We start from the raw sequence: 12,100 nt of genomic DNA on the forward strand, positions 1-12,100 counted from the left end.
TCATAAAGCCCAGCATCCAACATCTTCCAGAAACTCTTTTCATTGAGCTCTTACACGGCATGTGGCTGGAACCCATGATTTTCAATCAACCAGCTCTTCAACAGCATAGTACTAAAATGGACATCGAACCTGATCCCATATATTGTACTTGGAACCTATGAGGTTGGAAGTGACACTTCCCACAAAACTATCATCACCAGGACATAAAATCCCCTTTGTTGATTGAGCAACTATAAACTCAGATCTTCCAATATGCCTCTTGTGGGGAGCCACTGCAAGTTTTCGATTGTCTTCCATGACCCTCCTGAGATAATCCATTAAAGAGTCAAATACTAACCTTTTCAAGGATTATGACAGAGTACATGGTTGATTAAATAGAATAACTACTGTGAACTGAATCAAATCACAGGACATATCAAACAAATTTCACCAAGGTCACGTTTATCTCACGTGATTATAATCAGCAGACTGTGAACTTCTTTGCTCTAATTTCCAATATCAACATGTGGGCCAAATTATAACCGTTTCTCAGTTCCTATCTATGAGATCACAATGCTTAGTAATAAGGCAGTATTTTTATAATCTCCTTGAAATATACTTGTTCAAGGTATTAGCACAAGTATGATCAAATGAGTACAAATCATAAAATAGCGATTGCTTAGCGAAACATCCATGAATTTAGTGAAGTGTTTGGGAATGAAAGCAAAGTTGGAATGAGAATGAATTCTCAAACTAAGCTGTGTTACAAGACAATTCTAACTACTATGAGGTACAATCAAAATATTCAAATGGCAAAACAAACATATTGCAGCATAACATACTGACAATGGTTATTTGTTACTAATGCTTGATAAATTACAATCCAGGTCACAAACACGAAACATCAAATAAGAAACCTTAATTATTATATAAAAACTAAGTCAAACATCCCAATATAATTAACACTAGTATACGAATCAAATATTTTAAACGCGAAACAAACATTATGCAGCATGACATATTGATTATTGACAATGGTTAGTTGTAAATACTTGTAACAAATTAGAGCAACTACAACCCAACACTATAACCCTATTATAATGTAATTCATAGTGCAAAACCTACTCCAAGGCAACACTAACAAACATGAATAATCAATTAAGAAACCTCAATACTATATAACATCCCAATACGATTAACAGTATTTTAAGAGTTAAACTTGCAGAAAAGAAGAAAGTGAAATGTCGTAAAACACGGAAACCTTACATTAGCGTAAAGGGTGTACAAACTGCCCCCATATAGTCCTTCTACACATTTTTCTTTCACAATCACACAAGTGCACCTCCCAATGTCCACTGGCAAAGGCCTGCACAACAATGTCCTGCAAAACAGGAACAGATGATCAATTTAAATAGCATCAGACCGGATAATTTTATTAATTTATCCAGGTTAAATATAAATGACCAAAAAAATTATGTTAGAATAATTAATCTATGGTGTGTTAGTTTATTTATCGATTATTAATTAGGCGAGATTTGAATGTACTTAACATTTCAACAACAAATCAAATTTAATTAATTCAGCAATAATTTTATACAAAAAAATTCACAAACCTATTGGGAATAGTAGACCAGGAAGAAGCCGGAGCAGACTCAGAATCCGAATAATCCCAAATCTTCAACGACTCGAGTGCTCCGAATCAGCAGGCTCCATACTTCCTGATCCAAGTATAAATTCAGGTTCATTCATTTGCATACACAGTTGAAGTGAAGTTGGCTTCAAGGCTCTAGGCTTCTTATGAAACTTCTCGGTAGACACCTTTTTAGCCACGGCTACTGGCCCGCTATTCGGTTCCGCATTTTCCTTATCAGCGTTTTTTACATTTTCAACTTTTTTAAGTACGACAACAGTCTCTTTGTTGTTAGAATTACAACGAATGTGAACTCCGAGAGGCACGATATCGAGGTTTCCATGACAGCCTTCACTCGAACTGCGAGTGTGTTTGAGGTCAGTGAGGCGATTGATATAAAGGGAATTGTATGGAATTTGAGACAGAACCAAGGACTGGAATACGATATCTAGATATTTGATAATAAAGAATTATATAATAAGGTATAATTGCATTATTGAGCAAGTGAAAACATCAACAAAATTCGACTAGAAGGTAAAAACCATACTAACTGAAAATAGAATTATTGTTGAGGATTGCTATTTAGGACTTATACTTTGATATTAAACTTGTGACTAACCATCAGCACCATCTTGTTCCTTAATGTTTATCAGCATTCCATCATTTTCCTGTAGCTCTTCTATCGCCTTCTTGGTGTCAATAGCTTTAGATTTTTTCTCAATATCAGACCCATATGAATCTGAATCAGAATCGGAACCCTTCTCAACATCAACAATAAACTATTAAGTACAGAGACAAATTAAGTAACATCAACAATAAACTATTAAGTACAGAGATAAATTAAGTAACATCAACAATAAACTATTAAGTACACAGACAAATTAAGTAACATCAACAATAAACTATTAAGTACAGAGACAAATTAAGTAATTAAGTAATTACAAATTACCGTATATAAATAAAGAAACTTGCCTCTAATTGAACAAACTACAAAGTACAGAGACAAAATAATGATTATTTAATGAAAAAATGAATCAATGATACCTGTTGGCAGAGGCGGATCTAAGGGGGGTCCAGAGGGGTCCCTGGCCCCCTCTAAGTTTTCAAATATCATTCATGTAGTATACTTATAAACTGACTTCTGCTGGTAGCCTAGCTGGTTTATGGTGATGTAGTTTTCCCCATTAACCGGTGTTCGAACCCTGTCTTCTACTTTTGCTTACAAATTTTTGCTTTTTCTTTCTAAATTTGTGTTTTCTTCTACTTTTGCTTACAAATTTTGTGTTTTACATACATGCCACTTCTTTTTTACTATATTCTGCTAAGTCCTAACATATAAATCATGGTGAATAGGTGATGCATACAAATTATTCTTATATTTTAATAATTTTTGTTAACATATCCAAAATTTAACTAAATTAAAAATTTAAATTTGAAAATTCGGTACTAAAATTTTTTCGGACCCCCCTAAAAAAACTTTCTCGGTCCGCCACTGCCTGTTGGATCTTCGAATCTTTGATACTTTAGAAGAAAATCGAACTAGACTTAACATCGATTAAATCTTTGATATATATAATAGCGGTTGAATCTTCGATATACTTTGCAAGGAGCAAGCGATTGAATCGGCGGCCAGAGACTTTAAAATTAGGTCTCAAGCTCTACTCAACCCTATTTTCTATTATGTTCCAATATGGCCGACTTCACATTGTTCCCCCTATTTTCTATATATACTATCTTAAAACCCGCACGAATTGCCTAGATTTTTTTTAATAATTTTTTGTAAAGAAAATTGAATTCAGTTCTTAATTTTGTTCATTTAAAATTTTAAATGATATGACTTCATGATAATTATATTAGTAGGCATATATATTCATAACTTTTTAGAACATTTAAAAGTATTTAAAATGATAGGGGGAAAATATTGTTGTAACGAAAATATTACTTTATTGAGGGTAAAAATATAATGTCTCCATTATGTTGTGACCTTAAAAGAAAATTATTTTAACATGGTGATTACTTAATCGATTAACTATAACTCTATAAAAGATATTTTAAAATTAGGTTAAAACAAAACAAAAATTTTAAAAGTTTTGCCATCTTTAGACAATTTTAAAATTTTAAATAACTAATCTTCCGTAATTAAAGGAGGACATTTTAAAAATAAATGATTAATAACACTTTTCAGGCAGTTATATATAAAATCTTAAAATATGCTCCATTAGTTTGACTTGTACAACTAACTAGTGTTTAATCCTGCATTTATGTTTTGATTATTTAAAAAAATATTTTTCAACGATCGAACCGTATGGATGTCAATATATATATATATATATATATATATATATATATATATATATATATACTAGTGATATAACCAAAATTTCGTATCAAAATATTTTTATTTGGTTTGTCATTTTAACGGTCAAGCATCAGTTTGACTTGTACATCTATCTACTGTTTAATCCTGAATTGGTGTTGTGATAATTTTAAAAATATTTTTCAACGATCCAACCACATGGATGTAAATAGATATATATATTAGTGATATACCCAAATTTCGATATCAAAATAATTCTACTTGGTTTGTCATTTTAATAGTCAAACATGAGTTTGACTAATACAGCTAATTAGTGTTTAGTCCTGAATTATTGTTTCGATAATTTTAAATATATTTTTCAACGATCCAACCGAATGGTTGTAAATAGATATATATATATATATATATATATATATATATATATTAGTGATATACCCAAAATTTCATATCAAAATAATTTTATTTGGTTTGCTATTTTAACAGTCAAGTATGAGTTTGACTAATATACCTAACTAGTATTTAATCCTGAATTGGTGTTTCGATTATTTAAAAAAAAAATCAAGGATCCAACGGTATGGATGTAAATAGATATATATATATATAAGTGAGATACCCAAAATTTCATATCATAATAATTTTATTTGGTTTGTCATTTTAACAGTCAAACATGAGTTTGACTAGTACAACTAACTAGTGTTTAATCCTGAATTGGTGTTTCAATTATCTAAAAACAAAAAATCAACGATCCAACCATATGGATGTGAAAAGATATATATATATATATTAGTGATACACCCAAAATTTAATATCAAAATAATTTTATTTGGTTTGCCATTTTAAGAGTCAAGCATGAGTTTGACTAATACAAGTAACTAGTATTTAATCTCGAATTGGTGTTTCAATTATTTTAAAAATATTTTTCAACGATCCAACCGTATGGATGTAAATAGATATATATATATATATATATATATATATATATATATATATATATATATATATTAGTGATATACCCAAAATTTCATATGAAAATAATTTTATTTGGTTTTTCATTTTAACAGTCAAACATGTGTTTGTCTAGTACAGCTAACTAGTTTTTAATCCTGAATTGGTGTTTCGATTATTTTAAAAATATTTTTGAACGATCCGACCGTATGGATGTAAATAGATATATATATTAGTTATATACCCAAAATTTCATATCAAAATAATTTTATTTAGTTTGCCATTTTAACAGTCAAACATGAGTTTGACTAGTATAGCTAACTAGTATTTAATCCTGAGTTGATGTTTCGATTATTTTAAAAATATATTTGAACGATCCAACCGTATGGATGTCAATAGATATATATATTAGTGATATAACAAAAATTTCATATCAAAATAATTTTAGTTGGTTTGCCATTTTAACAGTCAAGCATTAGTTTGACAAGTACAGCTAACTAGTGTTTAATTCTAAAATGGCGTTTCGATTATTTTAAAAATATTTTTGAACGATACAACTATATGGATTTCAATTGATATATATTTGTGATATTATAAAAATTAAATGTCAAAATAATTTTATCTGATTTGCCAATTTACCAGTGAAGCATGAGTTGGACTAGTACTATTAACTAGTGTTTATTCCTAAATTGGTGTTACGATTATTTTAAAAATATTTTTGAACAATCCAACCGTATGGAAGATTATATATATATATATTAGTGATATAATCAATGTTTTATATTAAATTATTTTATCAAAATATTTAATTTTTTACTGAAATTCTTGAAATGTCACCCAAACAAATAAATGCTGACATTAATATGGTTGGATCATGAAATAATATTTCTTAAAAATTGAAATTATAAAAAATCATGTGCCAATTTACGACAGAACCCGTCATAAATTATTATCTGCAAAATATTTGAGGAAAGTCAAATTTACCACCAAAATTTTGGGGAAAAAGTTAAATTTCCTTCTTGAATAACTTACGACGAATTTTAATTTCCGTCGTAAATTGGATGTTCAATATTTTCCCCGCCAGAAATTTGGGGAAAAAGTTAAATTTCCCTCTTTGATAACTTACGACGAATTTTAATTTTCGTCGTAAATTTGGCGATCCGATTTTTTCCATCGCACATATTTCGTTGCAAATTTTGATTAATATTTTTTTTTCAATATCAAGTTAAAATTTTAATAAAAATAATTAACTTACGACGAAATGTTTAAATCGTCGCAATTTCAAATAATTTTCATTTTTGTTTAATCATGCCGTGAATAATTTTATTAATAAAATACTAAACTTACGACGGTTTTGTGTTTCGTCATAAATAATTACGACGTTTTACTTTTTTCCGTCGTAAGTTTGGCGCGCATTTTTTTCCGTCGTAAGTTGGCCGTCGTAATTGGCCTATTTTGTTGTAGTGATAGCACAATATTAGAGGTGAAATTTATAAAAAAAATATATTTAAAACATCCATTTTAAATATTAAATATTATGTACCATGCATTATGCATTCTTCATATCACTCTGGGAGGTTAATTAGTCAAAATTCTAATCAGAGAATCGGAACAGAAATATGGAATTGTTAAACTAAATAAGACAGAAACAACACCAGCAGTATCTTTAAAGGTTGAGGCATCCACGTACATCAACCCAGTATTGTTAGTAAGTAGGTATACATAACCACAGGCTGCTCAATTTATTTAGGAAAGGATGTGGCCAGAGACACCGAGGACCCAAACTTGCATGGGCAACAGTTGCAACAAAAATACTGAATGTCGTTAATGGTTGTCCTATGTTTCTCAGCAGCTGTTTTCTGCATGCGCTTCAAGAATTTTTGAGCATGACTTGCAACCTGAGCTGGAGTCCTGAAGACACAAAAAACTGGGATATGTTCTTCCAGTCTCCTTTTCCGCATTCTTCTACCCCCCTCATAAATGCCCTGTCAAATTTACTCAACCAAAATTTAAATAATTTAAGTTAACAAGATGATTATATGTTTAAAGGAAACAAATTTAAAAAGAGACCATTGAAGATTGTAATGTTACCAGTGTTCTTCCATTGTCCATGGGACACCTCTTTTATTTGGCCTGGTCTGCTGGTTAACTTGTTCTATTACTTCCTCCTCCCCCATGGTATCCTCTAGGACAATATCATCAAAATGACCGTTCTCCTCTATGACAATATCTTCAAATTCACCGTTAGATAACTTGATCCAGTTCAATTCCTCCATCAAAATCTCATGATGAAGTTGAATGGATGCCATGGTTTTCCATGGCATCACAACAGCCACCCTTTGAAAAAATGCAGCTGAGCCATAGTCTTCAATTTATGCCATAGTATTTTCATATAACTTATTATCTTTAAAAGTCCATCCATCACTAGTATACGCATCATTCTCATTTGGTTGTTGAGGGACATTAGAGAATAATCCCTCCATGTTTCTCCCTCTTTTTTCACGGGAAAGAGAGATGGGTACACTACTGGGGATAAAGGTGACGTTATATAGGGAATGCAGAAGGTTTTTTTAAAATCAAAATAATTAATGAGGAAATCCTTAAGGATACAATAGATGAGATTTGAGTGTTGCTGGGATACTTTAAAAAATTATTGAAACGTCAGCTTCACCTTACCAAGGATAAAGTTTATAAAAAAAGAATTGTTAAAATAATATTTAATTAAAAATTATTTAAAGTCAGTATCGTATTATAATAAAATTTATTAAATATAATATACGACTTTCACTTTAAAAAAATATTTCATTGTCTCACAGTTGATTTTTTTTGATAAAATTTCTACACATATATTTATGTTATTTAATTATGTTGTATTCAATGCATATATTTAAACAGTAACTTTTGAATTAATCAAACTAGTGTACACACATATAAAAAATTATAAGATTATAATAAAACACTTTTCATTTTAGTTTAAATATTAAGTTATGTTTTCTCTAAACTATTGTACTTTCTAATTCTTTACAATAACTTATAAGTTACATATTTATTTATTTATTTTAAATTCTTTGCATTGAGCCAAAGAGAAAAGTAGAAGGTTCGAATCCATAATTTTCTAATTAGGCCTCCTGAGCCATAGCGTGTCGCTTAACAGTACTGTTGCGGATTACCTACAATAAAAAAGAGAAGTTTTTAACCGGTTTGAGCTTTTAGGAATTTGATAAATAGGTATTTATTCATTAAAAACTAATTGTAAAGATATTTGGATCATTGATAAAGAATAAATATCTTTCTAGTGAATTAAATTATACAATTTTTTATGTAAAGTAAATAAATTTTGTAATCAAAATAAAACTTAATATTGAATATTATATACATAATTCTTATTTGAACTACTAAAATTTAGTGGATGGAAAGTGATTGGAAATGAAGTTAAATTATTTTTCTATTGAATATGATTTCTTTTCATACATTATGCTATGTAGAAATATAAAAATAAATGTAATTATAAATATTATTTTAGTATTGTTGTTGCCTAATAAAAATTTGTTTTGATAAATTTTAAAATAGGTTATTACTTTTCATTAAAAATAAAGAAAGTAGATCACCCATTAACCTCATTTTAATGAGGATAACATAAATTTGATCTCAAATACTTTCATCCTTGTTTTTTAAACTCTTCAACAATACAACCAAATGATGGTCCATATAGAACAAGATTACCATCTCATGATAAACTTTTAACAAATACCAGTTGGGCAACTAGTCAATTTTATCATGTCCAACATTTTTGGAGATTGTTCGAGATCGACTTACTTCCATATACAAATTTAATTACCTTTTTCTCATACTTTACAAAACTGTCACTTTGCTAGACATAGATTTTAAATCAAAATCTTAAATTTAAGTGGACCAAAAATACAAAGTAAAAGTTTTATCATATAAGAAGACCACGCGGAGCAAAGGCTTTAGTCCACTCCAAAAAAATTGAGCATACTATTTATTTCTAGAACCATCAATATTTCGTTTATTCATGTACAACCACTTGACCACAACTCTTTCTTGTAGAGCTGTAAACCCCCGAACTTGGACGAGCTCTTAACGAACATGAACTAAAATCCAACAAACTGAGCAATATTCGGTAATATTATTGATATTTTAATGTTCAAGCTCAAGTTTAGTAATTAGCGAACTAAATAAGAGTTGTCCGACGAACTTATCAAGTGAACCGAACGCCAATAGTTAGTTATTATAACTTTTTTGAAGAAAAAGGATGCCAATTTTTAACTTAATTTAAAATGTAAAAAAATAGTTAATTTTTATATGATTCAAATTAATATATTTTACACCTGTTAGGTGGAATATTTTTAATTATTTTTTAACATTATTAAAATGGATTTATCTTAACACTATACGGATGGATCTTTAAAAAATTTATTTAAAACAAATAAGCCACTAAAAATAGATTCAAGTTATATTCTAACAAATAATATTGGTTCCCTTATCGCAACCTTTCAAAGGAGCTAGTGTTAACCAAGTTTGAGATGTCACAGAAGGGGATTTTAGCAAGGGAAATGACTTAACTATTCAAGCAAATTCAAATCATTAAACCAATTGGTAAAGAGTGAGTGTGGTCTATGTTCCATAATATACATTAAAGGAGTGTATGTCATGTTTTCTCTTTAAGAATGTTTATTAACTACTACAAGTCATTTTCAGTAGTTATCAATGATTTGAATCTAAAATTTTGAGAGCGCAATTTATTTTTAAGGAAGTTTCAAGAGAATATTTTTGTTCAAGCATTCAAAACGCATGCATACATTAAATCTTACACATAGTTTTAGATGTATTAAGATATTGATTGAGTGATTTTATGGTAAGCGTTCATTGTCTCTATTATTCTCTTTCCATATAAATATATACATTAATTATTACATGTATAATATAAATAAGTGTTGATATATTGCTTTGTTGGTTTCATTTTTCTTTTTGACATAGAATGGTTGCTAAATATAATATGGTCAACAATTTGATATGTCGATTACTGAAATTTATTATAATTTTTTTCAAATATATTTATTTTTAGTCATAAACATAATGTGTGAATATTATACACATAATGTGTGAGTATTAGGTATTAGTAATACTAAGGGTCTCACGTAGGATATGAGCATTATCTTGTTCATTTTATTATATTGAAGATTAAAAAACTCAAAATAAGATCGAACCAAATTTTCTGGGATCGCAAAGTAAAAGCAGAAAAAATGCTGAGTGATCATACCTTTATGAAATAAAATTTCCTTTAATATAAAAAGGTTTAATTATAGATTATGATGTATATTCAATTCAAGAAAATTGTTCTATCGTAATAAAGTGGAGATGAACGGAGTGCATAAAAAGTAAAGTTCGAAATTGTCATGGATAGCTTGCTCCGTCAACTTGTTCAAATGGTAATTAAGTTTGTAAAATGTGAGCACGAGGACACATAGTAGTCGTGGTGTTATTTAAAATTATTAGATAATTAATGTGAACATCACATATTTTTAAATTGAATATTTATAATGTTAAATGTATTCATGAGTATATGCTTCTAGGTATATACTATACACCTATATGTATAAAGTAATATTTAAAAACATTCCATAACACGATGAGCGTCAAGACTGATCTTGTCGAACCATTCAGTAGAATCCATGTCAACCGATGTTCATGAAAAATAATCTATATTTGTTATTTCTATTTAAAAAATCGGTGATTAATTTAAATTAATCACAAATTAATCGTTTTACGCTATGATATAGTATTGATTAAAAAAAAGTTGAAAATTCATTTTTCTCGAAAAAACATTCAAATGTCGGCTAAGATGGATAAAAATCAGGCTGAATAATTAAAATATTTAATTGCTGGTAAAATAATATATTTAAAAATCATATTGAGGTTGTACAACATACGGAAATCAAATTCGTAAGTTATTGTATAATCTTTTTCTTAGTCTTTACTCAGATGTCAAGGCTTTCATGGGCTTTCAGAGGTGAAAAGCTCTAAATATATTACTTTCCTTTATTTTGCTCTTATTTTTCAATAATATTCCTACTCAGGTAAGGATTTATGTCTTTTAATGTCTTTTTTGAATTGTCCATTTTGTTAAAGAAATCTTTTCACTAGTGAGTTGTTCCCAATTTATTTGATTTTGTTTAGAGAGTTGTGGTTTGTTTAGCCTCTTAGTTTAGGAGAAATAATTAGAGGAAGAATTTGGGGTGTTTTTGCTTGTTTTCATATTTGAACTATCAGATTTGCCGAATTTTCAAGATTTTGATTTGGTCATAAAAGTATTTATAGGATTGCATTTATGGTCGATGGCTCAAACTCAATATTGTGAATCGAGTTAATATCATATATTTGTTCAACTAGATTATTTGTAAAAATAATATATGACTTTTTCTTACTCAATTAATCCTTCTCAAAAAAAAGTTGTACAACATATATTTGTATGAATTAATTACCTTTTGTGGTGGTATGCACGAAGCAGTCATAAAAATTGGCCCTCGTTTTGCAAGTGCTCATCATTTCATTATAGTAAAAATGTGTAAGTTTTCTTTCTTCTTTACTTTTATTTTTTATGAATTTTATTAAACAGGTATCCAAGTCTAGTATTTCTATACTAAAAATAATTTCTATATAATTTTTTATAAAATTTATCTCCGATTAAACATCACAATTAATCCCAATTACCGATTGATCTATCTCCGATATCTCTACCAATTAACTCCGATTATTGTTTTTTATAATACAGTTTACAAGAAATGTTACAAGAACTTGGAGTTTTTAAAGACCTCAATAGAAAATTTTTCTATTAGTGCGGCCTAAATTCACATTTCTCGAATATTATTTTAACATATGGATGTGAATATTAACTCAAAATATAATTGTAAAAAGAATTTCTTGCAAATCCAAGTGTTCTAATATTGATTTTATGATAATTCTATTTTCTTTTATAATGTTTACGGTATAAAATGAACATTTATTTTTGTTATAAAGTGGCCGATATAAATAACAAAATCATTCAAAAATGTGAGCTTTAACATGACATTTACATTAGTATGGTTTGATTTTTAATTTGACCTTTAAAAATCATGAATTTGATGTGCACTAATAGAAATTTTTTAATGTGAGCTTTAAATAGTCTTTCCCCTGTTTTGTTATAAATGTTATTACAAAACACAGTACAC

At 28.6% G+C, this 12,100-nt stretch overlaps 1 long non-coding RNA gene across 1 annotated transcript; it reads right to left on the minus strand.

Annotated features, from left to right (window-relative positions):
* LOC141677224 (uncharacterized) lies at window positions 1-1,683 on the minus strand. The gene is made up of 3 exons (XR_012557362.1): window positions 1,593-1,683; window positions 1,246-1,360; window positions 1-304 (listed from the first exon to the last, which is right to left on the minus strand). It is a non-coding gene; the product is annotated as an uncharacterized LOC141677224 (long non-coding RNA).
* Between the last annotated feature and the right edge of the window lie 10,417 nt (window positions 1,684-12,100).

This window comes from Apium graveolens, chromosome 8 (assembly GCF_009905375.1).
Source record: "Apium graveolens cultivar Ventura chromosome 8, ASM990537v1, whole genome shotgun sequence".
NCBI classification, from domain to species: Eukaryota; Viridiplantae; Streptophyta; class Magnoliopsida; order Apiales; family Apiaceae; genus Apium; species Apium graveolens.